This window comes from Bufo gargarizans, chromosome 4 (assembly GCF_014858855.1).
Source record: "Bufo gargarizans isolate SCDJY-AF-19 chromosome 4, ASM1485885v1, whole genome shotgun sequence".
NCBI lineage: Eukaryota > Metazoa > Chordata > Amphibia > Anura > Bufonidae > Bufo > Bufo gargarizans.
The window spans coordinates 358639462-358665674 of NC_058083.1; the positions used below are offsets into that span (position 1 = coordinate 358639462).

The 26213-nt window shown below is 44.2% G+C and overlaps 1 protein-coding gene across 3 annotated transcripts in view; it reads left to right on the top strand.

Annotated features, from left to right (window-relative positions):
* The window catches only part of WDR27 (WD repeat domain 27), a 679631-nt gene that overhangs the window by 652310 nt on the left and 1108 nt on the right, over positions 1-26213 (top strand). The window lies entirely within an intron of this gene.

The following is a 26213-nucleotide window of genomic DNA, read 5'->3' on the forward strand; positions in this document are numbered from 1 at the left end:
AGAGCATAATGTAGACGCTGAGAAAGCTCTAATAATCCAAACCATGCTGTTGGCAGAGGCCAGTTTTGTTCCTCACTGTAGTCATTTTCTGACTATGAGAAACTGAAGTAAAATTATTTATTGTGCTTTTTGATTCCTCTTTCTTTATAGTGGTCAGAGCTCAGTTTTTGTTCAGAGCAAGAAATCATAACTTAGACATAGATTTTTATCAAATGGTAACCTGTATTTGCCTTTGAAGGGAGCATAGGAATTAACTGTCCCTAAACAGCCCCTATTAGCAGCTGTAGATAAGCAACATATTATAGTTTTAATGGGAAAATAGAGCTGCAAGCCCTATAGCAGTATATAAAAAATTAGCACAGAATGTTGAATTAAAAACTACTTTCAAAGTTTGTCTAAATGAGAAGTCCTGACCAAATTCCTATTTATGGTATGTGGATTTCATATAGGGAGCTCATAAACAGTTTTGGTGGACACAATACATATTACATACATTGCATGGACTTTTTAATGCAAACTTTCGATACTAGACTAGTTCCAGGCAAGGATTAGCTGATATCTAGTGTTTTTTATTTGATGTGCTGTATTGAAAAAGGGGGTATGTACAATATGTTTATCAGGGTTGTGGAAATAAAAAATAAAAAAACTACTTGTCGAAGGACTAAAGTGGGGGCTCAATCTACTTGTCCTGATACAAAAAATAATTTTAAATCAAAACCATAGTTCAATGCACCGCCACGCTTCCTTATGCAGGGAGGTGGCTGGCTTGCGTTCGTCTTTGTGGTGTGAAATGACTCTAAGTTTAGTCCTCGTTCACATCAGATGATTCTATCCAGAATGCACTACTTAATATGGATAGCCACATGCGGAAGGGTGCCTGGTTCTCAGGGTCAAAGACAAATTATCAGTATTTGTCATACAGTGGGAATATTTGAAGACGTGTGATGTAATTGTACTCAACTGGCTAATCAGAATTTAACCCCTTCCCGACCAGCACCGTACATGTACAGTACTGGCTGGGACTTTAAAGATGGCGCTTGCTCGCTAACAGTTGCGGACTTTTAATCCTTCAGATGCCGTGGTCAAATGTGACCACAGCATCTGGACATGTTAAAACCCGGAAGAGCGAGCTTCCTTATGTGCTCCGGCTCCCTTTGGCAAGCATCAGGGAAGCTGGAGTCTGTGTGTGTGGCAGCCCCTGTCTGCTTGTGTGATATGAGGCTGCTGCACATTAGTTCCTATGGAGCCCTCTGATTGTGGTAGGGCTCCATAGGAACATAGTATAATCCCCATAGACTCCAATGCTAATGCGTTGTAGTCTATGAAAGAAGCAATGTAATGATTGCTTGTTATAGTCCCCTATGGGAACTATAAAAAGGTGTAAAGAAAATGTTTTTAGAAATAAAACATTTTAAAAAATAAAAAAATTCAGATAACCCACCTTTTCCCAAAATGAAAATAAAAAACATAAAAAAATAATCATGAGCATTGCTGCATGTGAAAAAGCCCATACTAATAAAATATAAAAATATTTATTCCATACGGAAAACCTCAAAATGGCCAATTCTCAGTTTTTTGGTCACGTCTCCTCCCACAAAAAACAAAAGTGTTCAAAATGTCATACACACACCAAAATGGTTTCAATGAAAAGTACAGATCCTTCTGCAAAAAAATGAGCCCTCGCACAGCTCCATAAACACACGTACAAAAAAGTTATAGGGGTCAGAATATGGTGACAAAAAGAAAAAATATATAATTATATTCAAGGTTTTCATTTATTTTTTCAGTATAAAAATGCAAGAAAAAAATGCATATTTGGTACTGCCGTAATCATACTGACCTGGAGAATGAAAGTAATTGGTCAGTTTTACCGTATAGGGAACACTGTAAAAACAAAACCCATGAAAATGTTGCGGAATTGCATTTTTGTTCCAATTTTACCTTGTTATATTGTATTCAATATTAAATGGTGGAATTACAAAGTGCAACTTGTCCCACAAAAAACAAGCCCTTATACAGTTATGTGAATGGAAAAATAAAAAAGTTATGAAAAGCAGAGAGTGAAAAATGTAAACGCAAAAAAGATAAAAATTCTGGGGTGAAAGGGTTAAGCTAAGATGTAAATCCTGTCCTCTCCAGAGTGAAAACTATTTTAAAAGTATTATTTGAGGTTGTTCCTTTAATTATCCAAATAGGTAGGTTAGTATAAATGTATGATAGTATATTAATAGGGTCCAGCTACTGCATAAAAAGATTTATGCAGTAGTTTCTGTAAAACATCATTATTATGGATGAGCGAACCCGAACTGTAAAGTTTGGGTTCGTTCCGAACTTTAGGATTTTTGGACCCCAGACCCGAACCCGAACTTTTCAGTAAAAGTTTGAGTTCGGTGTTCGGTGAGTTAATGGCGCTTTTTGAAAGGCTGCAGAGCAGCCAATCAACAACCTTTTAACTCGTGTGCCCTACTAATGGCATGGCTGTGATTGCTCAGTGCAGCATGTGACCCAGCCTCTATATAAGCTGGAGTCACGGAGCGTTGCACGTCACTCTGCTCTTACTAGTGTAGGGATAGGATGCTGCTGCTGTGAGGGAGAGAATAGGAAAGAATCTGTTATCAGAAGTGCTTCTTAACTCTGCAATCTACAGTGATCTTGTTTTGTGGGTGCAGTGCACCATTTTTTTTACCCTGCCCTGAGCCCAGTGACACAGAAAAAGAACTTTTATCCATCTGTTAGTTAGGTGGGCATCGGCAGCCATTTTGTGCAAGTTCAGTGCACGAGCACAGCATATGTGCATTTGTGACAGTCAAATACAAGGTTTAAATGCTGCAATTATATTTTGGGTTTAAAAAAACACCCATTTTTTGCAAGATAATACATTTTGGGTCCTTTGCTGAATTTGTGACAAATACAAACTTTAAATACTGCAGTTATATTCTGGGTTTTAAAAAAAAACACCCATTTTTTGCAAGATAATACATTGTGTCCTTTGGTTCATTCCTGACAGTCCAATACAAGCGTTAGATACTGCTGTTATATTCTGGGTTTAAAAAAACACCCATTTTGGGCAAGATAATACATTTGCGGCCTTTGCTGCATTTCGGACAGTCCAATACAAGCGTAAGATACTGCTGTTATATTCTGGTATTGAAAAAACACCCATTTTGGGTATTTTAATCTGTAAGGTTGCAATTTTTCTACTTGTGTCCATATAATGTAGTTAAAGTACTGTTATATGCTATATGCAACATATCTATCTATATACCACTATATTTCACTGTATATCGTACATATCATCACTAGACTGTGATGGACTATGACTCTATTACCCCAAATATATTAGCACTGCTACATTTTGAGCTTCCAAACCTATGCCTTATATTCAGGTACATCCACATGGTGGCTGATTGATTTATTAAAGCTTTGATATTTTCATGAATCTCAGTGGAGGGTCAGTGTTTTGTGCCATTGGTTATGTGGAATGCCCAAGTCATGGCTATTTACTTATATACACTCCTCAACATTAAGATTGCAACACAAAGAAGGACAGGCCATAAGGTTATGCAAATCGAGGAAGTAGCAGGTTTCAGTAAGATTCTAAATGATCACTCTTTCAAGCACCTAGCTCTACTCTATGGCATTTGGGATGGGCGGAAATGGTAAATTGAAAGCAACGTTTTTTAGCCACATGAAAACTCAGGATCAAGTCATGTGGGATGATTGTATGATGCCTCTTGTTCATTGACGTGCCAGTTATTGCCACTTGTTGCAAAATGAGAGGGACAGAATCCTTGAACTGAGAAACCTTGGTTTATCTCTCTGGCAAATTGGTACATGCCTAGGCCAAGATGTCAGCACTGCTCAACATTGTGTTTCCCAGTGCATAGGAGAAAGATGAAGAACTGGAATGACTGCAAGAAGTGCACAGAGACAAAATTCTGCATGGTCAGATCATCTGATTTAGAAGAATGGCATGTCGTAGATCCAAGTGAAATTGGATGTCAAATCCCAAGCCTAGGGTGGTAAATCGTTTCTACACAAACCATCAACAGGCATTTGTATGACATTGGTCTACAGGGAGTGCAGAATTATTAGGCAAGTTGTAGTTTTGAGGATTAATTTCATTATTGAACAACAACCATGTTCTCAATGAACCCAAAAAACTCATTACTATCAAAGCTTTGTTTTTAGTTTTAGCTATTTTAGGGGGATATCTGTGTGTGCAGGTTACTATTACTGTGCATAATTATTAGGCAACTTAACAAAAAACAAATATATACCCATTTCAATTATTTATTTTTACCAGTGAAACCAATATAACATCTCAACATTCACAAATATACATTTCTGACATTCAAAAACAAAACTAAAACAAATCAGTGACCAATATAGCCACCTTTCTTTCCAAGGACACTCAAAAGCCTGCCATCCATGGATTCTGTCAGTGTTTTGATCTGTTCACCATCAACATTGCGTGCAGCAGCAACCACAGCCTCCCAGACACTGTTCAGAGAGGTGTACTGTTTTCCCTCCTTGTAAATCTCACATTTGATGATGGACCACAGGTTCTCAATGGGGTTCAGATCAGGTGAACAAGGAGGCCATGTCATTAGATTTTCTTCTTTTATACCCTTTCTTGCCAGCCACGCTGTGGAGTACTTGGACGTGTGTGATGGAGCATTGTCCTGCATGAAAATCATGTTTTTCTTGAAGGATGCAGACTTCTTCCTGTACCACTGCTTGAAGAAGGTGTCTTCCAGAAACTGGCAGTAGGACTGGAAGTTGAGCTTGACTCCATCCTCAACCCGAAAAGGCCCCACAAGCTCATCTTTGATGATACCAGCCCAAACCAGTACTCCACCTCCACCTTGCTGGCGTCTGAGTCGGACTGGAGCTCTCTGCCCTTTACCAATCCAGCCACGGGCCCATCCATCTGGCCCATCAAGACTCACTCTCATTTCATCAGTCCGTAAAACCTTAGAAAAATCAGTCTTGAGATATTTCTTGGCCCAGTCTTGACGTTTCAGCTTGTGTGTCTTGTTCAGTGGTGGTCGTCTTTCAGCCTTTCTTACCTTGGCCATGTCTCTGAGTATTGCACACCTTGTGCTTTTGGGCACTCCAGTGATGTTGCAGCTCTGAAATATGGCCAAACTGGTGGCAAGTGGCATCTTGGCAGCTGCACGCTTGACTTTTCTCAGTTCATGGGCAGTTATTTTGCGCCTTGGTTTTTCCACACGTTTCTTGCGACCCTGTTGACTATTTTGAATGAAACGCTTGATTGTTCGATGATCACGCTTCAGAAGCTTTGCAATTTTAAGAGTGCTGCATCCCTCTGCAAGATATCTCACTATTTTTGACTTTTCTTTGCCTGTCAAGTCCTTCTTTTGACCCATTTTGCCAAAGGAAAGGAAGTTACCTAATAATTATGCACACCTGATATAGGGTGTTGATGTCATTAGACCACACCCCTTCTCATTACAGAGATGCACATCACCTAATATGCTTAATTGGTAGTAGGCTTTCGAGCCTATACAGCTTGGAGTAAGACAACATGCATAAAGAGGATGATGTGGTCAAAATACTCATTTGCCTAATAATTCTGCACTCCCTGTATGAGCCAGATGTGACGCTACAGGTGTTCCATGGACCTCATGCCACCGCTGTCAAAAGCTATCATGGTGCGCTGGAATGGAGGTCTGTCCTCTTCAGCGAAGAGACCAGCTTTTTTTCTTGGCCTCAATGGTAGCAAATCAGTAACATGTCTGTTAATCCTCTGATTTCCATAAATCCATGACTTTTCTTTCTTGGTTTGCAATTTCAATTATGAAGAAAGTATGTAGTGTCTCTTGTAATAGCCTCTTGTAATATGTACCGTGCTTATATATTGTGTTGCACATTATTAGGGGTAGCTGCAGCATAGCACTGCTATTTGAACTTCCAAGTAATTTTTTTTTCTTCAGTCTATGTTGGCGTACATTGTGCCAAATGTATTTTATTTTTTGTCTCCGTTGATAAATCTAGAGTAATACAAATTACATACTTAACCCTGCACATTTTCCCATGGAATTTTCAAAATGGAGTGTGTTTCAAAAATGCTCAAACCTTTTGTATATACGTTGACATTCGAAGCCAGAATCTGGAGTGCAGGACTTGATAAATTCCCCCACAGTATGTCCTCTGGATAGGTCATCGTTAACTGATGGTGGGGGTCTAAAACCCAGGACTATAACCCCCCAGCTGTTTGGGAAGGCACTTGCACTCACAGTATCGCCTCAGCCTTCTCTCTGCTCACCAAGCACATTGCTGTCAATTTGATAGCTGCTGTGCTTGGTATCGCAGCTCAGGCCTGTTCACATCAATGGGGCTGAGCTGTACCTAACCCATGTGACCAATAAACGTGATGTCAAAGCTGTGAGAATGCTGCGGCTCTGCTAAGAGCGCCGATGTCCTCTCAAACAGCTGATCGGCAGGGGTCTCGGGTTCCACACCCCATGATCAGTAGATATACAGTCAGGTCCATAAATATTGGGACATCGACACAATTCTAACATTTTTGGCTCTATACACCACCACAATGGATTTGAAAAGAAACGAACAAGATGTGATTTAACTGCAGACTGTCAGCTTTAACCACTCCAGGACCGCCGTACGCAGGATTGCGTCCTGCCGGCGGCCCTGCTCTTCTGGGTGGACGCATATACGCGTCCTCCCGCGAGAGCCGAGATTTCCTGTGATTGCGCGCACACAGGCACGGAAGGTAAGCGAGTGGATCTCCAGCATGCCAGCGGCGATCGCTCGCTGGCAGGCTGGAGATCCGAATTTTTTAACCCCTAACAGGTATATTAGACGCTGTTTTGATAACAGCGTCTAATATACCTCCTACCTGGTCCTCTGGTGGTCCCTTTTGTTAGGATCGACCACCAGAGGACACAGGTAGGTCAGTAAAGTCGCACCAAACACTACACTACACTACACCCCCCCGTCACTTATTAACCCTTTATGAACCCCTGATCACCCATGATCACCCCATATAAACTCCCTGATCACCCCCCTGTCATTGATCACCCCCCTGTAAGGCTCCATTCAGACGTCCGCATGATTTTTACGGATCCATGGATACATGGATCGGATCCGCAAAACACATGCGGACGTCTGAATGGAGCCTTACAGGGGGGTGATCAATGACAGGCGGGTGATCACCCATATACACTCCCTGATCACCCCCTGTCATTGATCACCCCCCTGTAAGGCTCCATTCAGACGTCCGCATGTGTTTTGCGGATCAGATCCATGGATCCGTAAAAATCATACGGACGTCTGAATGGAGCCTTACAGGGGGGTGATCAATGACAGGGGGGTGATCACCCATATACACTCCCTGATCACCCCCTGTCATTGATCACCCCCCTGTCATTGATCACCCCCCTGTAAGGCTCCATTCAGACGTCCGCATGTGTTTTGCGGATCCGATCCATGTATCCATGGATCCGTAAAAATCATACGGACGTCTGAATGGAGCCTTACGGGGGGGGGTGATCAGTGACAGGGGGTGATCACCCCCTGTCATTGATAACCCCCCTGTAAGGCTCCATTCAGACGTCCGCATGTGTTTTGCGGATCCGATCCATGTATCCATGGATCCGTAAAAATCATACGGACGTCTGAATGGAGCCTTACAGGGGGGGTGATCAGTGACAGGGGGGTGATCACCCTGATCACCCCCTGTCATTGATAACCCCCCTGTAAGGGGGGATAACCCCCCTGTAAGGCTCATCCTCTTCAGATTACCCTGAATCTTTTGCCAAATAAATGACAAAGACGAGGAAAATCTCTTCTCATCAGGTAAACCAGAATACCCCTCTCCAGAGAATGTCCCAAACTGCGGATGAAACCCATATGCACCAAAAAATTGTGACTTATCAGAGGACTCCTGGCAACGATTATTTAAAGCAAACTCAGCAAGGGACAAAAAAGTATACCAATCTTCCTGATTCTCCATCACAAAACAGCGCAGGTATGTCTCCAGATTCTGATTGGCACGTTCGGTCTGACCATTCGACAACTTGACAGGGTACCCGCCTTCACATTTTTAACTCCAGGGCAGAACGTAACAACAAAATTAAACCTAGAAAAGAACAAAGACCATCTGGCCTGTCAGACGCTTGGCCTGGTCAGACGCTTGGCCGATTCCAAGTAGGCCAGATTCTTATGGTCAATAAAGACAGTAATAGGGTGTCTGGCTCCCTCTAACCAATGGCGCCATTCCTCAAAAGCTAATTTGATGGCTAACAACTCCCTATCTCCCACATCGTAATTTCTCTCTGCAGAGGATAGTTTCCTTGAGAAAAAGGCACACGGTCGCCATCTGGCAGGAGGGGAACCCTGAAATAAGACCGCACCCACACCCACCTCAGAAGCGTCCACCTCAACAATAAAAGGTAGAGAGACATCAGGTTGTACCAAAATGAGAGCGGAAGCAAAAATCTCTTTGATACTAGCAAAGGCTTTAAGCGCATCTACCGACCACGAGGAAAAATCCACCCCCTTTTTAGTCATATCAGTGAGTGGCTTAGCAACAGAGGAATGATGAACTTTCTGTAATAATTGACAAAAACCTAAAACCGCATCAGTGCCTTCTGATTCTCAGGAAGCTCCCAATTAAGCACAGCACAGACCTTCTCAGGGTCCATCCAAAAACCAGAAGCAGAGAGAAGGAAATCAAGAAATTCGATCTCCGGAACCGCAAACACACATTTTTCCAGTTTAGCGTACAATTTATTCTCCCGCAGAATCAGCAAGACCTGACATAGGTGGTCTCGATGAGTCTTGAAATCAGGAGAAAAAAATCTAAATGTCACCTGGAAATACCAGTACAAATTTCCCCAATAAATTATAAAAAATGCTGTTCACAAAATTTTGGAAGACGGCCGGAGCATTCATCAAACCAAAGGGCATAACCAAATTCTCAAAATGACCCTCAGGGGTATTGAAGGCCGTCTTCCATTCATCCCCTTCCCTAACCCTGACTAGGTTGTATGCCCCTCTTAAATCCAACTTAGAAAACTTTAGCCCCAACAATCTGGTTAAACAGGTCTGGGATCACAGGAAGCGGATATGGGTCACAAATCTTGATACGGTTCAGCTCCCTGAAATCCAGAGAAGGTCTTAAAGAAGCATCTTTTTTCTTAACAAAATAAAACCAGCGGCAACAGGCGACTTCGAGGGTTGGATGTGTCCCTTTCTCAGGCTCTCAGAGATATAAGTATGCATAGCGACCCTTTCAGGTTGGGAGAGATTGTATAGTCATGATTTTGGCAGCTTGGCGCCTGGGATGAGATTAATAGGGCAGTCGTACTCCCGGTGAGGGGGCAACTCCTGGACACCACTCTCGGAAAACACATCCAAAAATTAAGAGAGAAAAGATGGCACAGTCTTGGTAGAAACCTCTGAAAGACGCCGTGAGGCAATTCTCTCTGCAAAACTCACTCCAACCATTTATTTGCCTTGCTTGCCAATCAATGGTGGGGTTATGTTTAGTGAGCCAGCGTAGCCCCAACACTAGAGGAGTAGGTAATCCGCTTAAGACGAAACATGACATATCCTCAACATGAGCGTCACCCACCGTCAAACGGATATTGTGAACTATGCCCTTTAACGATCTTTGAGAAAGTGGAGCGGAATTGATGGCAAAAACAGGTATATCCTTTTCCAATATGCATACCTGAAAACCATGCGTAGTTGCAAATTGATTATCAATGGGATTGACAGCTGCTCCACTATCTACAAAAATCTCACAAACAATATTCTTGCTGTCTAGCGCCACCCTGGCAGGTAGGAGAAAACGGGAACTACAAGCAAGCGGCAAACCTTCAAATTCCGCATCAACCTTGCCAATAGTAGCAAATGGAAAGTTTTTAGAGCGTTTTTCTTGTTTTGTTTAGTTTTTATTACCCTCAAAACTTAATGAATCTCCTAGAGGGGCAAACATTAGCTAAATGATTTATTCCCCCACAACAGAAACAAACCCTCCTCTGAGAGCTGAATCCTCTACTATCAGAGGCAAGCAAACCCAGCTGCATGGCCTCCTCCTCAGAGGGGATTGAGACAGACTGAGACCCCTGCTCACTGAATGAGACAGCCCCACTGTCCTTGGGCTGAATATGACAGGAAAGAGTAGTCTCCTCTCTCTCTCTAAAACGCCTGTCAATACGAAGAGCTAGAGACATGGCTGACTCTAACGACACTGGTCTCTCATGAAAAGCGAATGCATCTTTCAATCTTTCCGAAAGACAATGGCAAAATTGACTTCGGAGTGCAGCATCATTCCAACCAGTATCAGCTGCCCATCTCCTAAATTCAGAACAATATATCTCTGCGGACTGTTTACCCTGGCATAAAAAACGCAGTTTAGACTCAGCCAGAGCAATACGATCCGGGTCATCATATATCTGCGTCAGGGCTACAAAAAATTCATCAACCGATCGGAGGGGCCGTGCCCCCACCGGCAGCGACAATGCCCAAGACTGAGCGTTATCCCTGAGCAGCGAGATGATGATCCCCACCCTCTGCTCCTCATCACCAGAGGAATGGGGAAGTAGGCAAAAATTTAGTTTCCAAGCCTCTCTAAAGCAAACAAAATTCTCACTACCCCTGGAGAACGTATCCGGGAGCGAGATCTTAGGCTCGGAACAAACTCTATGAACACAAGCAGAAACGGTCACCTTAAACTAAGACACAGTTTTACGGAGATCTGCTACCTCCAGCGAAAGACCTTGCATGCGGTCAATCAAGGCTGAAACCGGATCCATGCTTAAGGCGGTTATGGCGGTTTATAATGTCACGGATAAAGTTAGCAGAAAGCTGGAACTTAAAAATAAACGATTGACTGGCTTGATCCCAAACTAAGGAGCATATAGGTGAGCCCTATAAAACTCTAAGAACTCTCCCTGACTGCTATGCCCATGCAAAGGTCTTTATGGTAGATGATTGCATGCCTACGTACCTAAGTCTGTGTGACACCTGAAAACCCTATAATAGTGAGGGGACACGACCACCGGCTCTCTGCATTTAATACGGACGGAGTCAGGGTCACCTAGAATCAAGCCAGCAAGGAAACACAAGAAAGTAAAGGACTTATCTGAACAAACAATTTGCAATTGGAATCTGTTGCTGTCAACTCTCAAGATGAAATCCAAAGAGCTGTCACTATCAGTGAAGCAAGCCATCATTAGGATGAAAAAACAAAACAAACCCATCAGAGAGATAGCAAAAACATTGGGCGTGGCCAAAACAACAGTTTTGAACAGTCTTAAAAAGAAGGAACGCATCGGTGAGCTCAGCAACACCAAAATACCCAGAAGACCACGGAAAACAACTGTGGTGGATGACCGAAGAATTCTTTCCCTGGTGAAGAAAACACGCTTCACAACAGTTGGACAGATCAAGAACACTCTCCAGGAGTTAGGTGTATGTGTGTCAAAGTCAACAATCAAGAGAAGACTTCACCAGAGTGAATACAGAGGGTTCACCACAAGATGGAAACCATTGGTGAGCCTCAAAAACAGGAAGATTAGCCAGATTAGAGTTTGCCAAACGACATCTAAAAAAGAGCCTTCACAGTTCTGGAACAACATCTGATGGACAGATGAGACCAAGATCAACTTGTACCAGAGTGATGGGAAGAGAAGAGTATGGAGAAGGAAAGGAACTGCTCATGATCCTGAAAATACCACCTCATCGGTGAAGCATGGTGGTGGTAGTGTCATGGCGTGGGCATGTATGGCTGCCAATGGAACTGGTTCTCTTGTATTAATTGATGATGTGAATGCTGACAAAAGCAGCAGGATGAATTCTGAAGGGTTTCGGGCAATATTATTTGCTCATATTCAGCCAAATGCTTTGGCCAAGTCAATCACCTGACCTGAATCCGATTGAGCATGCATTTCACTTGCTGAAGACAAAACTGAAGGGAAAATGCCGCAAGAACAAGCAGGAACTGAAGACAGTTGCAGTAGAGACCCGGCAGAGCATCACCAGGGATGAAATCCAGCGTCTGGTGATGTCTATGCGTTCCAGACTTCAGGCTGTAATTGACTGCAAAGGATTTGCAACCAAGTATTAAAAAGTGAAAGTTTGAGTTATGATTATTATTCTGTCCCATTCCTTTTGGTCCCTTAACAAGTGGGAGGCATATATGCAAACTGTTGTAATTTCCACATCGTTCACATGATTTGGATGTAAATACCCTCAAATTAAAGCTGCCAATCTGCAGTTAAAGCACATCTTGTTTGTTTCATTTCAAATCCATTGTGGTGGTGTATAGAGCCAAAAATGTTAGAATAGTGTTGTCCCAATATGTCCCTATATTTATGGACCTGGCTGTATCTTGGAAAACCCCTTTAAAGCCTCCTACATCTGCACTGCACTTACTGCCTTTCATCTCATGCCTATATGCTTTGCTGATTATTAAGACTTAGCATGCTCAGTATTTCCAGCGTCATAAGCTTTAAAGGAGCAACGATCCTCATGTGGTTCTTCCCCTTTTTTCATCACATTTCTGTTGAAAACATTTGAAGTGCTTTATCCAAGAATAATTGTGCTGTATTATGGATTAAATATCAAAAATATGCTTTATATTAGATCTGTTTTAACATTAACACATACTTTTTCCCTGCATGGATTAAACAAACTAGAGCTGAAATTGTGGTTGTTGTCTTGAATGAATACCCCTAACTGAGCACTTAATGTTTGGCAGCAGTTCTTTTCCACAAGCAAAGCTTTTCTTTGTATTGATATGGAAAAGTCTGTTTTAGATTGGTGTGTATGGAACGTTGGCTTTGATTGTTCTTAAATCAATCTTCTCTTTACCTCAGCATTGGCTTTGCATTCTTTCCGGGATCACACGTTGGGAAGTCTGTTGCTCTGCCAGCATCAGAAGTATTTAATCACACCTCATTAATTTAAAAATGTAATTGAAGCTAGAATTACCAGCAGGCTAGACAGCGGGGTATTTTATTGTTGTCATGATATCAAACAGTATGATTACAAACTAAAAATCCATGTGAGACTTATTTTAAGAATCATCATAATAACCCTATTTTAGTTGTAGTGAATAATAACATACATGGGTCCAGGTTGAGATATGTGCTGCTGTCTACAGGTAATGGCACAGCATTGTCGAATGTTACTTGTTTTGCGTCTTGCTTACACATTTAGAGTGACAACCCATAGCTAGACTGGCAATTGGCAAATGGGCCAGTAAAGGTGCTCTGGCTGCTGGCCATTCACACAATCTGTTTTGGATAGTAGGCTGAGGCACGAACATTAAAGTGGTTGGTGTCCCCTGGTGTTCAAAACTGTATCTTGCTTGGAGATGCTTTGTTGTGCAGCAGAGCAGAATCAGGCATAGACTTGTTTTCTGCACAAATTCCAGCTTATCTGCTCACATGGGTAACTCTAGTGTCCTGCAAAAGAGAATGAGAACCAGTCTCAGCCCTGCATGTAGGAATTGGACCTAGCCTTGGTTGGTCGAACCTTTGCCAGTTACAGTTCTAGACTTCATTTCTGCACCAACCCCCAGAGTACAGCTGTAGTCTTGCTACAGAGGAGAAGGAGACTCTTAAACCAGTCCCTGCCAGGTATGATACTGATGGCAATAATGCATGTGCAGTATGTGTCCATTGTGTGAGTGACATGTGTGGTGTGTGTCCGGTATGTGTGTCTTTATTTATATGTGCGGTTATTCCTAAGCACCACATATAACACAGCATTGTTAATGAGTAAAAAGGATGACTGCACTGTTAAGAATATGAGAATTATGGTTATTAAAGGGGTATTTCCAACTTAATGATCACTGTTAAATCTGTTAATGATTTGTCACCACCAGACATCCGAGAAGCTCTGACAGATGCCTTTCAGAACCTCCTCCTTGAGGTTCCTTTGTTTTGCTTTCATTTTCTCATCTCGTTAGCCTCTCTCAGCTGTCTTGTAGTTGCACTGATTGCATCCCTTTAAATCCCTCCCCATAGTGCATCAGTTTGCAGTTTATATTACTTCCTGGAGTGTGTGCATGCTGATCCTACTTCAGTCTTCTACAAGATAAGTTTTGTTCATTCATTTGTGTTCTTCTGTTTGCTGGATCCCAGGTGACCCTGACTCCCTCCGTATCTAGTGTAGGGAGCCGGTGGTCGTGTCCCCCCACTATTATAGGGTGTTCAGGTGTTATACAGTCGAGGTACGAGGATATGCGATCATCTACCATTGGGATTTTCGCATAGGCTGAGCAGTAAGGGAGAGAGCCAGGTCTGATGCAGGGCTCTCCCTTTTTGTTCCTTAGTTTTGGATCCAGTCAGTCGTATATTCATTTTGTGTTTTCTTGTTTCCTGTACACCTTCCGTGACATTATAAACCGCCAAAACCGTCTCAAGCATGAATCCGGTTTCAACCTTGATTGACCGCATGCAGGGTCTTTCACTGGAGGTAGCAGATCTCCGGAAAACTGTCTCTCAGTTTGAGGTGACCGTTTCTGCTTGCGTTCATGGAGTTTGTTCTGAGCCTATAATCTCGTTCCCGGATACGTTCTCCGGGGGTAGTGAGAATTTAGTTCGTTTTAGAGAGGCTTGCAAACTCCATTTTCACCTTTTTCCCCATTCCTCTGGTGATGAGGAACAGAGGGTGGGGATCATCATATCGCTGCTCAGGGATAACGCTCAGTCCTTGGCCTTTTTCGCTGCCGGTGGGGGCACGGCCCCTCCGTTCAGTGGATTAATTCTTTTTAGCCCTGGGTCAGATATATGATGATCCGGATCGTATTGCTCTGGCTGAGTCTAGACTAAGTCTTTTATGTCAGGGTAAACAATCCGCAGAGATATACTGTTCAGAATTTCGGAGATGGGCAGCAGATACTGGTTGGAATGATGCCGCACTCCGAAGTCAATTTTGCCATGGTCTTTCAGAGGGATTGAAAGATGCATTTGCCTTTCATGAGAGACCTACCTCCTTGGACTCGGCCATGTCTCAGGCCGTTCATATTGACAGGCGTCTTAGAGAGAGAGGAGAGATCACTCCTTCCTGTCATACTCAATCCCAGGACAGTGCGGCGGTCTCATTCAGTGCACAGGCGTCTCAGTCGCTGTCAATCCCTTCTGAGCAGAAGCCCATGCAGCTGGGGTTGATTGCCTCTGACAATAGAAGATTCAGCCCTCATGGGAAGGTTTGTTTCTGTTGTGGAGGTATAAATCATTTGGCAAATGTTTGTCCCTCTAGGAGATTCAGGCAGTTTTTTGGGAGTAACAAAGAAACAAAAAGAAAAAAAATCCTTTAAAAATGTTCCATCTGTTACCATTGGCAGGGTTGAGGCGGAAATTGAAGGTTTTCCGTTTGCTTGTAGTTCCTGTTTTGTCCTGCCTGCCAGGGTGGCGCTAGAGAGCAAGAACATTTTTTGTGAGATTTTTGTAGATAGTGGAGCAGCTATCAATCTCATTGATAATCAATTTGCTATAACTCATGGTTTCCAGGTATGCTCTTTGGGAAAGAATATTCCTGTTTTTGCTATTGATTCCACTCCACTTTCTAAGAAATCATTAAAGGGCATAGTTCACGGGGGTGTGGCCTAAGAGCGCATGGAGTAAGTCGCACCGCTCATCGCTCCTGCCGAAATCCTGATAATCAGTGTGGTAGCAACCACTGAATAGCTGCTAGTACCTTACCTGGTGGGTGAGAGGTGAGAGGTGATCGGAGGGTGCGGTGACAAGTTTGTGTGCCCCGATATGCCGAGGAAGTCCAGCAAGGGGCCGCGATTCGACGCGCCTGAGGTGAGCCAGCATGGCGCCGAGGAAGAAGAGGGGCCAGCCTTACAGCCGAAACTGAGCCAGAGTGCGGCTGCAAAACTGAGCAGGTTCGCTCACACGGACTGCGGTGTGGGCGAGGGGGCCGAGGAGAAGGAGACTGAAGCGCATACCTCCTCTGAACAGGAGGATGGATCCATCGATGGGGAGGCCCTGGATGCGGTGAACTGGCTGCCATTGACCCCTGCACGCCCTGCTAAAAGTGCGGTAGGCCCTAAAGCTGTGGCCAATGAGGAACCCACCTTAAAAGATATCATGGCTGCTGTGGCCAGCTGTAACAGCACCCTGAAGGTGCTCACAGTGCAAGTTGGTAGCCTGAGGTCAGATGTGTCTATAATTAGGCACGACCTGCATAAGATCTCTGAGCGCACCTCTGAGTTGGAGAAGAGGGTGTCCACCATAGAGGATGATATTCACCCTTTGCGACTAGCGGCTAAAACGACTGCTAAAGACATAGCTGCATTGTATGCCAAGACAGATGATTTGGAGAACAGGTCCAGAAGGAATAACCTGCGGATTGTGGGAGTGCCAGAAAAGACGGAGGGGGATAATGCCACTGAGTTTGTGGAAAACTGGCTGCGTCAACTATTTCAAGAAAAAGGTTTGTCTTCCCTGTATGCGGTGGAGCGGGCGCACAGAGTCCCCATGCGGCCGCTCCCGCCTGGAAGGCCTCCTCGTCCTATACTGGCGAAGATCCTGCATTTTAAAGACCGGGACACTATCCTGCGGCAATCAAGGGACAATGAGGAGATGGTCCTGAATGGGGTTAAAGTGTCCATATTCCCGGATTATTCCAACGAGGTACAGCGGAGGAGAAGCAGGTTTCTGGACATAAAGAAAAGGCTGAGAGGATTACAGGTCCAGTACGCTATGTTGTTTCCTGCTAAACTGCGTGTGGTGGCCCTGGGATCCACCAGATTTTTTGAAGATCCGGAAGAGGCCGCGCAGTGGCTGGACGTCCACGAGCGACAATTGAGGAGTGGGGCTCTGGACACTTGATGGAGGCAAAGATATGGTTCTTATGTTTTCTTGATATATGTATTTGCACTCTGGGGTTGTGTTTAATGTTTCACCAGTTAAGGAGTGTATTATGCAATGCTACCATTAGGTAGATCCTGTGGAGGGAGTAGGTGGCTGGGAGGAGAGAAAATGTGTTTCTCAGATGTGGAGAGGTTTCTCTACCTGAGGAATTGTGTTATAATCTGTTATGATCTCGATATGTTGGGGGACGAGGCGCTCTCGGATTGCCCTGTTTTAGTGTAAGGTTGATATCAAAGGGATAGCGATCCCCAGTTACAGCGATCTGATTATGAGAGAGAGGGAGGGGGGTGGGAGGGTAGGGGGGCAGTTGGGGGGAAGGGTTAAGGTCATGAAGTATGAGCAGAGGGAGTATGAGTGGGCTGTGAGATTCAAGTATGGTTTGAAGTTCTATCATGTCACAGGGGATTAGAGTTTTAAGCTGGAATGTGAGAGGAATGGCAGATGCAAGAAAGAGACAGTGTGTTTTTCAGTACTTAGGATGGGTTCAGCCGGCGATATGTTGTCTTCAGGAAACGCATCTGATTGGAGACAATCTACAATGGATGAGTAAAAATTGGGTGTCCTATGCGCTACATTCAACCCATTCCTCTCACTCTAGGGGTGTGAGCATGATTGTGCACAATAGCATTAGGTATGAGCATATGCAGGAATGTGTGGATGCTGATGGTAGGTATGTGTGTGTTGTGTGTAAGGTGGATGGAATTCGGATGGTGCTGGTGTCTGTGTATGTGCCCCCACCATTTGCTTCCCCATTTATAAGAGAGATTATGGAATTTGTGGCGGACTTCCCTGGGTTGCCGTGGCTTCTGGTTGGGGACTTCAATTGCACGCTGAATGACTCCCTAGATAGGTGTAGGGTGGAAGGAGCAGGTGGTTCACCGGGGAGCGGGGCCCTCAGGAATATTATGTGTGAAATAGGAGTACATGATGTATGGAGAATGCGTAACCCTGATAAGCGTGCATTCTCGTGCAGATCAGCCACGCATCATTCGCTATTGCGTATTGATTTGGCCCTTGTTAATGACGTAATGCTGCCACTGGTGAGGGATGTTGTTTATCATCCTCGGTCGTTGTCTGACCACTCTCTGGTGCAGATTGACTTGTGCCTGGGGGTGCTCAGACAGGGACCTAGGCTGTGGAAGTGTAACTCACATTGACTGAATGTGTTGGATGACTTATCAGGGATCTCTCTGGAAATTAGGGAATTTTTTGCTATCAATACAGGGACGGCTTCGATACCGGGGGTCTGGGACGCCATGAAAGCATTCCTGAGGGGAGTCCTGATGAAAGAAATTAGCAAGCATAAATCCAGGTCTAGGGAGGCGGATGTTAAGGCGCATGTTCTAGTGGCTGAGGCTGAGAGAGAGTTTGGTAGACTCCCCACCCTGGTTTATAGTGAAGCGCTGGTGGTAGCTCAGGAGCAGCTGAGGTGTCATTTAGTGCAGGCCGCAGAGAGAAAGAGGAGTTTTTATCGTCAGAGATCCTGTTGTCGGTGGTTTCGCAGGCCCAGCGAGCCTCCTCTTGTATTCAGGAACTAAGGGATGACATGGGGAATGGTAGTCAGGACACAAAAGGAATATTAGATATTCTAAAAAGTTTTTATATATCTCTATACGCTACCACTGGCTCTAGTTCTGAGGAGGCTCTGACTGATTTCCTGGTGGGGGCACAGTTACCGGTGCTGTCGGAGGAAGATAGAGAAAGGCTGGAGGAGCCGATTGCTCTTGAGGAACTGGAGGCTGCGCTTGGGGGAATGGCGAATGGTAAGGCGCCTGGTGCTGATGGCCTCCCTGTAGAGGTATATAAAAAGCTGCAGGGGATATTACTTCCTGAATTACTTAAGGTGCTTGAGCACTCATTGGAGGCAGGTTCGCTACCACATTCGATGCAGGAAGCTATAATTGTGGTTTTACCTAAACCTGGGAAGGATCCTAAGATGCCGGATTCTTACAGACCAATTTCGCTTCTCACAGCTGATGTTAAGCTCCTGGCGAAGGTGTTGGCGAACAGGCTGTCCAGGGTGATTCTGACTATCGTGCACCCAGACCAGACGGGTTTTATGCCTGGGAAGTCGACGGCTATTAATCTTCGTAGGCTATATGCTAGCTTAAATATTCCGGCGGATAATTGTGGAGACAGGGCCTTGCTCGCTCCCGACGCCGCCAAGGCGTTCGATAGTGTGGAGTGGAGCTACCTGTGGGGGGTCTTGAGAATCATGGGCTTTGGACCGCGGTTCGTTCAGTGGGTGAAGGTCCTATACTCTAGTCCCAAGGCGAGAATCAGAGCCAATGGAGGGTTGTCAGACTGTTTCGCCCTGGCCAGGGGCACCAGACAGGGATGCCCATTGTCACCCTTGCTGTTTGCTCTTGCAATAGAGCCGCTTGCGGCCTATATCCGCTTATCAACAAATATAGAGGGGTTCAGGTACGGTGAGCTGCACAATAAAGTGGCCATGTACGCGGATGATACTCTGCTTTTTATGGGCGATACTGGTGCATCCCTGGATGCGGCCATGGCATTGATTGACAGATTTGGTGGCTTCTCTGGGCTTCGGATAAATTGGCAAAAATCCTCTTTGATGCCGATTGATGGGCAGGCCCTGGCAGGTAGGCATGTAGATAGTTTGGTTCCTTGGGTGGATAAATTTAAATACTTGGGACTGTATATAACACCTAGACTGTCGGATTTTGAGGACCTTAATCTGTTTCCGTTGCTGGCCAACTTTAGGCTGAAGGTGAGGTCATGGTGTCGGCTCTTTCTTTCGGTGGTGGGTAGAGTGAACCTATTAAAAATGGTTATGATGCCCCAGTTGCTCTATGTACTGAACAATGCTCCCGTGTGGATACCCCTGGACAGATTTAAGAAAGTTCACTCTATATTTAGGGATCTTATATGGAAATATGGTCAGGCCAGGATTAAACTAGAGACATTGCAGTACCCTAAGTCTGAAGGCGGCCTGGCTGTTCCTAATGCATGGATTTACTTTTTAGCTTCCCAGTGTCAGCATTTCAAGGGTTGGATTAGCTTCCAAGTGCCGGATATGACGGGGCAGATATTGCAGCATTAGTTGGGCAGTCGTGACCTCATGGGTATTCTGGAAGGGTCAGGTATGCATGCTGGGAGGGGAAAACTCCCTCTTGTGGAACTTATGAAAAAAGTTTGGGCAAGAGAGGTGTAGGTGGAATCAGTGAGCTTTCCCCTATTAGAAATAATCACCTATTGCCTAAATTTTTTGCCATGCCAGGACTTCGGAACTGGGAAACTCATGGAGTGATGAGAATTGGCCAATTGATGGAGGGCAAGTTATGTAAGTCGTTTCAGAACCTGCAGCAGGAATTTAATATCCCTAGGGGATGGTTCTATAAATATCTTCAATTGAGGCATGCCCTTGAGGTCACGCTGCGGAAAGGATGTGTGATAGCCCAAATGGAGACGGTTCATAAGCTTGTTCTCCCGACAGGGGGGAAAGAGGGCTGATATCACAGGTGTACGCTCTTTTACTTGATAGATTCTTAGAGGGGTTCCCGCTCTTAAGAATGAAGAAATGGGAGGCTGACTTGGGAGGTATGTCTAAGGATAAATGGGATGATATACTGGAAGGAGTCCCCAAGGTGTCCTTGAGTGAACAGGGCAAGCTGTCCCAACTATTTATCATACATAGAGTATACAAAACACCGGTGTACCTAAAAAAGGTTGAAGTAAGAATTGATGATAAGTATCCAAAGTGCATGGAAGATGGTGCGGATTTGTTGCATATGCTGTGGTCTTGTCCAGTTATTGGTAATTATTGGGATGCTGTCAGGAATATGATTAACAGTAAAATGACTTTGCAAATTCAAAATGACCCCAAGGTGTGTGTGTTGGGGTATATGTCTGAGATTGGAGGGACCGAATCGGTTAAGGTAGCAGTGGGGAGGTTGTTCTATGTGGCCAGGAAGTTGGTGGCTATGAGGTGGATCCAGGGAAGTCCGCCCACACTGGAAGAGTTTGAACGGAAGGTGCATGACATGCTGATATTGGAAAAAGGGGTGTATGTGAAGAGAGGGTGTCCTCAGAAATTTGATAAATTGTGGAGTGACTGGTTATCTCATACTCATGTGGTTATATAGGCCTTGGATGGTTCATGACCAGTTGATAGGGTGGGGAGGGGTTAGGGAAGGGTGGGGAGGGGTTAGGGAAGGGTGGGGGGGGATGGGAAGATGGGAGGGGTCTTGGGGATTGTTAGGACTTATACAAATTTTTGTCTCACTATTTGATTCTACAAGTGTACACGCTGTATACAGATGCCTGGTATAAATGTGTGTTGGTATTTATATGGAAACTGCTGTATATCGATTCCACATGGTGGATACAGTGAGGAAAGAGTGTATTGTTTTTATGATGTCCTGCATCTATTGGTTCAATAAAAACGATTTAATTCAAAAAGGGCATAGTTCACAATATCCGTTTTTTATTGTGAGTGATACTCATGTTGAGGATGTGTCATGTTTCGTCCTTAGCGGGTTTCCTACTCCTCTAGTGTTGGGGCTACCCTGGCTCACTAAACATAACCCCACCATTGATTGGCAAGCGAGGCAAATAAATGGTTGGAGTGACTTTTGCAGAGAGAATTGCCTCACGACATCTGTTTCTGAGGTTTCTACTAAGACTGTACCATCCTTTCTCTCAGAATTTTCGGATGTCTTCTCTGAGAGTGGTGTTCAGGACTTGCCTCCGCACAGGGAGTACAATTGCCCTATTAATCTCACCCCAGGCGCCAAGCTGCCTAAATCTCGTTTATACAATCTCTCCCAACCTGAAAGGGTCGCTATGCGTGCTTATATCTCTGAGAGTCTGAGAAAGGGACACATACGACCCTCAAAGTCACCTGTTGCCGCTGTTTTTTTCTTTGTTAAGAAAAAAGATGGTTCTTTAAGACCATGTCTGGATTTCAGGGAACTGAACAGTATCACAATTCGTGACCCTTATCCGCTTCCTCTGATCCCGGACCTGTTTAACCAGATTGTTGGGGCTAAAGTTTTTTCCAAGTTAGATCTAAGAGGGGCATACAACCTGGTCAGGGTCAGAGAAGGAGACGAATGGAAGACGGCCTTCAATACCCCTGAGGGCCATTTTGAGAATTTGGTTATGCCTTTTGGTTTGATGAATGCTCCAGCCGTTTTTCAGCATTTTGTGAACAGCATTTTTTATAATTTAATGGGGAAATTTGTATTAGTGTATCTGGATGACATTTTGATATTTTTTCCTGATTTCAAAACTCATAGGGAACACTTACGTCAGGTCTTGCTCATCCTGCGGGAGAATAAATTGTACGCTAAACTGGAGAAATGTGTGTTTGCCGTTCCAGAAATTCAATTTCTGGGGTTTCTTCTCTCCGCTTCTGGTTTTCGCATGGACCCCGCGCTGTGCTTGAGTGGGAGCTTTCAGAGAATCAGAAGGCGCTGATGCGTTTTTTTGGGCTTTGCTAATTATTACAGGAAGTTTATTTTGAATTATTCCTCTGTTGTTAAACCACTCACTGATATGACTAGAAAGGGGGTAGATTTTTCCTCCTGGTCGGTAGAGGCGCGTAAGGCCTTTTCTAATATCAAGGAGAGTTTTGCTTCCGCTCCCATCTTGGTACAACCTGATATTTCTCTACCCTTCATAGTTGAGGTTGATGCTTCTGAGATGGGTGTCGGTGCGGTTTTGTCTCAGGGTCCCTCTCCTGCCAAATGGCGACCGTGTGCCTTTTTCTCGAAGAAACTCTCCTCCGCAGAGAGAAATTATGATGTGGGAGATAGGAAGTTGTTGGCCATCAAGTTGGCTTTTGAGGAATGGCGCCATTGGCTAGAGGGAGCCAGACATCCTATTACCGTGTTTACTGACCATAAAAATCTGGCCTACTTATAGTCAGCCAAGCGTCTGAACCTGAGACAGGCCAGATGGTCTTTGTTCTTTTCAAGGTTTAATTTTGTTGTCACGTTCCGCCCTGGGGTTTAGAATGTGAAGGCGGATGCCCTGTCACGTTGTTTTCCAGGAGGTGGGAATTTTGAAGACCCGGGTCCCATTTTGGCTGAAGGTGTGGTGATCTCTGCTCTTTATCCTGAATTGGAGGCAGAGGTTCAGGTAGCCTAGTCAGAGGCTCCTGATCTATGTCCTCCTGGGAGGTTGTTTGTGCCTCTCGCTTTGACACAAGATTTTTAAGGAACACCACGATACTGTCCTTGCTGGGCACCCGGGGGCAAGAGCCACAGTGGATCTCATCGCTCTGAGATTCTGGTGGCTGGCACTTCGTAAGTCGGTTGAGGGTTTTGTGGCAGCCTGCGAGACCTGCGCTCGTGCCAAAGTCCCTCATTCACGGCCTTCAGGTCCTCTCCTTCCCTTACCCATTCGTTCCCGTCCTTGGACACATCTGTCCATGGACTTCATAACGGACCTGCCTCGTTCCTCGGGGAAGACTGTGATTCTGGTGGTGGACCGTTTTAGCAAAATGGTGCATTTCATCCCTTTTCCTGGCTTGCCCAATGCTAAGACGCATACCTGATGAGGACAGATTTTCCTCGTCTTTGTCATCTATTTGGCAAAAGATTCAGGATAATCTAAAGAGCATGAGTGAGAGATATAAGCGTGTGGCGGAGAAGAGACGTGTGCCTGGTCCGGACCTGAATATTGGTGATCTGGTGTGGTTGTCTACTAAGAATATCAAATTGAAGGTTCCCTCCTGGAAGTTGGGTCCTAAGTTTATTGGGCCTTACAAAATCTTGTCTGTCATCAATCCTGATGCCTACCTACCGTCTTGATCTTCCTCAGACTTGGAAGATCCATAATGTTTTTCATAAGTCCTTATTAAAACCTTATGTCCAACCCATTGTACCCTCGTCTTTGCCTCCTCCTCCGATTATGGTTGATGGTAATCTTGAATTTCAGGTCTCTAGGATTGTGGATTCTCGTGTTGTCCGCGGTTCTCTTCAGTACCTCGTTCATTGGGAGGGTTATGGCCCTGAGGAGAGGATGTGGGTCCCAGTGACGGACATTAAGGCCACTCGTCTCATCAGGGCTTTCCATAGGTCCCATCCTGAGAAGGTGGGCTCTGAGTGTCCGGAGTCCACTCGTAAAAGAAGGGGTACTGTCACCACCAGACATCTGAGAAGCTCTGACAGATGCCTTTCAGAACCTCCTCCTTGAGGTTCCTTTGTTTTGCTTTAATTTTCTCATCTCGTTAGCCTCTCTCAGCTGTCTTGTAGTTGCACTGATTGCATCCCTTTAAATCCCTCCCCATAGTGCATCAGTTTGCAGTTTATATTACTTCCTGGAGTGTGTGCATGCTGATCCTACTTCAGTCTTCTACAAGATAAGTTTTGTTTATTCATTTGTGTTCTTCTGTTTGCTGGATCCCAGGTGACCCTGACTCCCTCCGTATCTAGTGTAGGGAGTCGGTGGTCGTGTCCCCTCACTATTATAGGGTGTTCAGGTGTTATACAGTCGAGGTACGAGGATATGCGATCATCTACCATTAGGATTTTCGCATAAGCTGAGCAGTAAGGGAGAGAGCCAGGTCTGATGCAGGGCTCTCCCTTTTTGTTCCTTAGTTTTGGATCCAGTCAGTCGTATATTCATTTTGTGTTTTCTTGTTTCCTGTACACCTTCCGTGACATGATTTAACAGTGATGATTTTTCTAAATATACTTAATTAACTAATTTCCACCCCTTAGAAGAAAATGACATATACTTACTTGACTGTTGTCTTCCGTCTCCTCTGTTTACGGCCATCGCTCTTCTCCGGAATTGCGGTGGCCGCGCTTGCGCAGACGACTTCTTCTTTTCTCCCGGCCGGCCGCGCTCAGTCCCGAAAGCGCACGCCGACGCCACACATGCGCTATGGTGATTTCTTCCTGGCCAGTATAGTATACTTGACAGGAAGAAGTCATCAGGGCGCAGTGTTCAGTCCAGCGCGCGGCCCAGCCAGGAGAAGACTTCAACTAAGATGGAGCCCGCCCCCTGCTGAAACCAGTAAATGGACAGCACGCCAGGAGCAGGTAAGTATGAAACAGCGTGATGGGAATAACCCTTTAAGATTTCTTAAATATTAACTTCATCCGCTTCCTAATTAAAGGGGTATTCCAGCCAAAAACATGTATCATCTATCTACTGGCTAGGTAATAAATTCTAGAACAGGGGGTGTTTGGGACCCCATGATCACCACAAGGGTGAACTGTGGTCCAGTATTCACCCCAGCCAGTGCCTTGCTGCCCTATTCTTGATATAAGACACTGCTGAAAATAAATTTATCAGGTGCAGGCATTACTGAAGGAAAATATATATTTTTTTTATTGAGAGCATGTATTTATTGGGAGTATATACCAGATAATTAGCATTCAACTCTTATAATCTGACATATATTAGAGGAACACATACCGTTTCTTCATTTTTTTATGCTACCATCAAATGCAATAGAACAGTTTCTATACTGACAAAGTTTGCCATATAGCCTCCTTGGTGGGGAGTCATGCAGGAAGTAAAAAATGTTTAGTGATAGTATTGCATGCCTTGTATAGTTCTCTGGTGATGTGTATTGATAGCTCACTGTTCATAATTATGTCAGTTGTTTGCCTTATCTACATTTTTGCTGACCGATTTTAATAGCAATTTGAGATTTCTAGAATTCTTCGAATAGTTGCCACTCTTACAATTACAGATTTTGTAACATGAACTTTTAGTATACTTAATAGAGTTGCTTTAAAAAACACATTTGTTTGGACCTGCATACATGTCAGAATTTTACAATAAAAGCAGTAAATTCCAAAATGGGTGATGCACAAACCAACCCCAGCTCTCAATACAGAGCTGGTTTGATTTTGGTATACTTATACTGTTTGGACATAACATTTTGGTATATATTTTTCTGCACAACTTTTTAAGGGCTAGAATGCTTCTTATTGATCACCAACAAAAGCCACTGACTCAAAAATGTAAGAAAGTTTGTAACCAAATAGACATCAAGTCACTGCCTGAAAAGGATACAAAAAAAATAACAATTATTAAATAAAGTCCTGCCCAAAAGTTTTAAGAAGTTATTTAATAAAGTTTTTGTTATTTTCTTTTGATTACAAACAACCTTGATTACAAAATTTTTTGGGATCTGGACCTTACTGTCTTTATATACATGCAGTGGTTATATCAAGTTAAATAGTTACATAGTTGTTAAGGTTGGAAAAAAGACAAAAGTCCATCAAGTCCAACCTGTAATCCTCATATACTGATCCCTTGATCAATGTCCATCTTCTTTTTAAAAAGGGGTTGGGCCAAAGGGAAAGGGTGTGTAGAACAAGATTTCTATACATTGTC